Source organism: Myotis yumanensis, unplaced genomic scaffold (genome assembly GCF_028538775.1).
Source record: "Myotis yumanensis isolate MYYU_CA2020_CCGP unplaced genomic scaffold, mMyoYum1.0.hap1 SCAF_11, whole genome shotgun sequence".
In the NCBI taxonomy this organism is placed as follows: Eukaryota; Metazoa; Chordata; class Mammalia; order Chiroptera; family Vespertilionidae; genus Myotis; species Myotis yumanensis.
In genome coordinates, this window is record NW_027223762.1 from 28,401,357 (window position 1) to 28,407,952 (window position 6,596).

Genomic DNA, 6,596 nt, shown 5'->3' on the forward strand with positions numbered 1-6,596 from the left:
GTAAGTCAGAATAGTCTGTTATTCTGCAGAAAAAATGACCTAAAGATCATAGTAACTCGCAACAACAGAGGTTTATTTCTGGCACCCACTATACAGTTTTTGTGGATGAGGTGTGAATTTGCTCTGTAAAAAATTTGCAAAAATTGAAGGTGTATATGGGAAACCTTCTGCAGGCTTTTAAACATTGTGTTCATAAGTGATATTGTTGTTGACCCCCACATTTCATTAGACTAATTAAGGCATATGGCTGAATGTGATGTCAATGTGGCTAAGAAGTACAATCCATGCACAGCCAGGAACATAAAAGGCAAGACAACAACAATTTGACCAAAAGGCAGTAAGACATACCACGAATTTAATCTAGTGACTTAATTCCTCCAATTTGCCGAGTGGCTAAATGATGTAAATACAAGCAGTGATGAATATGATAATATCCAACACAATACCATAGGAAGGGTAGGTGCAGGGAGTAGGGGGTCAATGGAAAAAAAAAACAATAACAGCCAAAATCGGTTTGGCTCAGTGGATGGAGCGTCAGCCTGCGGACTGAAGGGTCCCAGGTTCGATTCCGGTCAAGGGCATGTACCTGGGTTGCGGGCACATCCCCAGTAGGAGATGTGCAGGAGGCAGCTGATCGATGTTTCTCTCTCATTGATGTTTCTAACTCTCTATCTCTCTCTCTTCCTCTCTGTAAAAAATCAATTTTATATATATATATATATATATATATATATATATATATATATATATAAAACAATAACAAAAAAACAAAGGTGACATCTGTAATACTTTCAACAATAAAGATTTTTTTAAAGATTGTTTATAGCAGCTTTATTTCTAATAATAATAAAAAGGAAACAGCTCCATCATCCATCAGTGGGTGAATGAGTAAAGAAACTTGGTATATTCATAGAATGGGATAACTACTTGTCAATAAAAAGAAAAGGCTACCTCTAATAAAACAACACAGATGAATGTAAAAAAAAACAGTGAGCTCAGGAAAATAATTTCTGCACAAAAGATTACATCTTCTGTGATTTCATTAGCCTGACGTTCCTGAACTGGCAAAACTATTCTGTGCAAAAACAAATCAGAGCAGTCTTGGACTCTGGCATTGGGCTGTCAAAAACTAATTAAGTAAGGCATTATGGAACTTTCTGAAATGATGATAGTGTTTTGTATCTTGATAGAGATTTGAATTACACAGGTGAATATACATGGATACCTGATTTTACTGCACTTCACTTTATTGTGCTTAAAGATGCTACCTTTTTAACAAATATGAGGGTTTGTGGTAGCCCTGTATCAAGCAAGTCTAACACTGCCTCATCAATTCATCTATTGTGAATGGAATCTTTACTATAGATTTCTAATTATTAATAATAGTTTTTATTTTCACATGTATAGGAACTTATTCTTATGTAAATCTCATATCCATCTAATATACTTTTATTAATTCTAACCAGTAGTCATTATACTCGCTTCAGAGTCTACATAGACATTTAATTATAATTTATACTCATCTTGACAATTTCTATCTGATATAGGTTATTTTCTTATTATCCTGCTTAGAATTTTTGTGCAATGTTAAATAGAAGTAGAAGAGCAGACATCTTATTTTCTGACTTTTAAAGCAAAATACCTAATATTATCTATGTCACAGGTTGGAAAAGAAAACGTTTATTATTTTAAGAAATACTATTCATTTTTTTCTAAGTTTTCACAGATGGATACTGAATTGCATCCAAAGTGTTATCTGTATTTATAGAGATGATTACAGGTTTCCCTTTTCTCTTAAGGTGTTGAGTTTAAGAGAAAGGTATTTAATTTAAATATATTTGCCTGCCTATAATAATCTTTTTTGATTAACATATACTTTATACATTGCTTAATTTTGCCATTATTTGATTTGTAAATTTTGCAAACATTTATATTAGATTGGCCTTGGATCTCCTTTGCATTTTCTACTTTGAATTTTGCTATGAAGTTCATTAAAAGCCTCTTAAAGTGCTTAGGAAGATGAGTATGTGTTTTTAATTGTCTGGAAAAAATGTATAAGTGAGAGACTGAAGTTTCCTTGGAATTGGGTCAAATTTGACTGAAGATTCTCAGAACCTGGTTAATTTATTTTGTGTGGTATTTTTCTAATTTGATGTCCTTAGTGAACATTTACCTCAGCTTTAATTTCTTCTTGAGACAACTTTAGCAAAATGTGTTTTTCTTTGCCTCTTTTGTCTCCTAACCCTAGGCACCTTGGTTTCCCTGTTACTGCCTTTGGAAATTCAAATTGTCCTGCAGTTTCCTCCCTATCAACTCTCCCACATTGATGAGGGTGTTTCCCATGCCACGCTCCTCCCCAGTGGTCTCTGCTGGGTTTTTGTTGTTGTTGTTGTTAATCCTCATCCGAGGATATTTTTCCATTGGTTTTTAGGGAGAGTGTAAGAGAGAGGGAAAGTCAGAGAGAAACATCGATTGGTTGCCTCCTGCATGATCCCTGACCATGGCCCCGGGCTGGGGAGGAGTCTGCAACCAAGGTACATGCCCTAAACAGGATTCGAATCTGGGACCCTTTGGTCCGCAGGCCTCTACTCTAGCCACTGAGTCAAACCGGCTAGGGCCTCCCCAGTGGTCTCTTGTTTCTCTTTGTGTTTGGATTTTATTTGAGTGAATTCCTTTCTTCCGGCAGCCCATTGGGAAAGATGTTTGGATGTTTCTGGGATAATGTCACAGTGCCAAGTGGCAGTTGGCTGATAGAATATGCTTTTTATCGTCATTAATCCTTTTGCATCTTACCATAAGCTATCTAATAAATCTCTTGGACTCTTCTTGTAAAATTGTCTATTTCAACGAAGTTTTAAAGTATACTTCCATATATTTATTTAGAATATCCTGTTATGATATTCTAATCTCTATTGTGTATGGACATTAGTTTCATTTTTTAAAAAAATTATTATTTACAAGTCAAGTTTTTCTTTTCTTTTTTTAAAATTCCCACCCAAGGATATGTCTTATCTATATATATAAAAGCCAAGGGACCAGAACAAATAGAGTGACCAGTTGTTTGAAGTGCACTGCAACCCTTATCGACTCCCCACCTCAATCGGGGGCAGGGCTGGCTGGCCGACCTCCTGTGGCCCCTCTCCCCAGCTGGCCAGGCCCCAATTGACCCCAATCAGAGTGGGCCAGTCAGACCACACCCTTGCACGAATTCTTGCACCGGGCCTCTAGTCCTATATAATAAAACCCCAATATGCAAATCGACCGAACAGCAGAACGACCAGTCGCTATGACACACACTGACCACCAGGGGGCAAATGCTCATGGCAGGAGCTGCCCTCTGGTGGTCATTGTACTCCTACAGGGCTCGCTGCTCCTTAGCGCTGCCTCAAAGGTGGAAGAGCCTCCCGCCACCACCACTGGACTCGCCCGCTGTGAGCCTGGCTTGCTGGTGAGTGCAGTGGTGGTGGCGAGAGCCTCTCCCACCTCCACAGTAGCGCTAAAAACCCCTTGGGGGCCCCAGACTGCAAGAGGGTGCAGGCCAGGCTGAGGGACCCCCCACCCCCACCCCGGCCCCTCCAGTGCACAAATGTCATGCACTGGGCCTCTAGTTGATTATAAAAAGAAAGGAAGGGAGATTGGATCTGCACTCTGGGTAAGTGTCCTGACTAGAAATCGAACTCTTGACCTTTCAATGTATGAGATGAGGCTCCAACCAACTTAGCTACACCAGCCAGGGCTACAAGTCATGTTTTTCTCCATCACAGTCTTTTTGAATGGCTTAAAGTTTTGGTCAATTCTCAAAGTTTCTTTTTTTTCTCATTGCATCAATTTCTATTTTTAAACTTTTATTTCTGTAAATTTTTAGAGTAACTATGGCATTTGCCTTCTTAATTTGTTTTTACTTGATTATGTATTTAAGGTTATTTTATTGTTTTTATATTACATGCTTTTTAAGTCAGAAAATAATCTAACTATTTCTTAGTAAAATCAAAAGATCTATATGAAATGTTTTTTCTTGTCTTTAACTTCTAAATATTTTATAAATTCCATTATACTTTTATCTTTGACACATCAATTATTCAGAAGTCTTTTCTCAGTTTTCCCATGTTGTGATGGATGCTTATCTAAGAGGTATTTTTCTATGAAGTAATTTATAATCGCTTTTATTTTTGTTGTTGTGTATGTAAATGTATGAATTTCAAATAAGAGAAACACTCCTTGTTCACCAGGTAGCAGTAAGATATATCCTATCTTTGCCCATTATTATGCAGATAAAATAGTTTTATCTTGAATTACAAATATCAATTAAGCTAAGAAATAAAGGAAGAGTACTATAAATTCCTCAACAATATGACAGATTCATTGAACTTAAAGGGAACACATTTTTCCAGCCATTTGCCAATGGATTCAAATATATACTTTTTTAAATAAAGGATTTTCTATTAAGACAGTATTCTTAAGTACTATATATAAATATGTAAATAAGACCTACTTAGGACCATTTTTCCTGAAGGGATAATAATAATACCTACCTTATTAAGTTATTATGCACATTGAATAAATATCTGGAAGAATGTACAAGTTTCTGGCCTATAGTAAGCAACAAATAAAAAGCGTATTGTTATGTATAAAATACTTAGCACCTGTTCTGCGAAAACCTTGCAGTACAGACAAGTCAATTATTTTTTGTTATTAAAAATAAAACTAAGCATAATAAAATGATTGTTTAAAAATTTTTCATATTAAAATAGACAGTGTGCTTATTTCATAGAAAGTGGAGTTTAAGGTAATTTCTGAACCCCAGGAAATATATAACTACCATGAAAACAGACAAACATGAGAAAAACCCGCATAAAATGTGTTCTTCTATTGATTGTAGTTAATCACGAGTCTTTGTGGAAGGTTTGTAAGCCTACCTACCTACATATCCAAGCCACAGAAATGAAACTGGGAATTCACAGGAGGTAGAGAATGTTATATCTGCCGATGAGACTAATCTCAAAGTGTAGCACAAGAGTCCTTGGACTCCTTTTGGCTTCTTTCTGCCTTTTCTTTGAACTCTCATTCATGCCTTTGGACACTGAGAGAATCATCTGATAATAGAATATCTGAATACAAAATGGTTGAAGATAGGACCAAACTCAGGATTGGAGCATCACAAATAAGAATTTGATAAACATTATATTTGAAATATTAAGTTTTGGCCTTGACACTATAACTAGCCAACTGTAAGACCTAGCAGGTTATGCCACTTCTCTGAATTTTCATACTCTCCTCTGTTAGAAGAGGTGGTTGGTTTACAGTCTCGCAGATCTCCTTCACTATAATAGTCTGTGCCAGATGCTAATGAGCTGTAAGGAATTGTTAGTAAGTTATTTGTCCCTCAAAACATTGTAATTAGAGTGCTATATCATTGGCAGTAAAACATTTGGGGCTTTATAAAGATGAAGTATTCCAGTAATGCCAAATAGTTCTGTGCTTGTAAAATTTTTATTATCATTATAAAGTGAAAGTGCTACTTTATAGAGTATTGGTATATATCCTGATGTTCAAACAAAACTGAATTTTGGAATAAAATTATTATAATGGTATTAAATTTATTACTTGTTTACTTATGCTATCACAGGTAGCTCTCATTTTCCCATGGTTACAACATTATTCCCTAACTACAAAGATAGAGCCTACTCTATGCCAGGTACTATGACAGATACTGGGAATTCAAAAGTAAATGAGATTCCCTTCTCCTCCCTGCCCTGCACTCAGAGCTAGCTCACAAGCTAATAAACATAAAATATATTACATATGCTGATTCATGTAAACAGAATCTTCTGAAAGCATGCAAGAGCAGAAAACAGCACAACCTCAGGAAAAATTGGTTAAGTTTAAGAAAAGCCTATAGCAAGAAGTAATATAAACTTGAATCCAGAATAATATGCCAGCTTCTGATCCATAGTTTTTTTTTCTGTTTCCCAGATCTACTTGTTTACCACATCTATTTTTGGGAAAATTACATTTATAAGGGAGAATTTCCAATTCAATTGGAAATAATTACTATGACAATAACTCTAGAGTGTGGCCAATAATTACTGTGACAATAACTCATTGAAGCCACAGATAGTGCGGAGGCAGGGTTGGGATGTGAAATAAAGGAAAGTAGAGCCTGTCAGGAATGAGATTAGATAACCAAATCAATGGTTTTCATTGTATATGAACAGTCCTTATGCTACTAGTTGATTTTGATGATTATTGGAGATGTTTTAAGCCATGTTGGATAAAACAAAAAAAGATTCTGAATTGATGTCAATTCACGGATAATAGAGAGAAAAGGGAATATATGTGTAAATGCCCCTCCCATAGTAAGATGATGTCATGTTACATAGTATAAATTACTATGATTTGATAACCCAGATTATTTTAATACACAAAAAAGTGTAAAATGTCTCAATAATTCATTAGTCCGGGGGGGGGCGGGGGAGAGTGAGGGGTGTGAAGAGACCACTAGATGGGAACCAAAAAATGGTTTCATTCTCTATGGCATCTCAAAAGGCATAGCATTATCATCCTCATGGATAGAAAGGAAGAACTGGTATCAATGT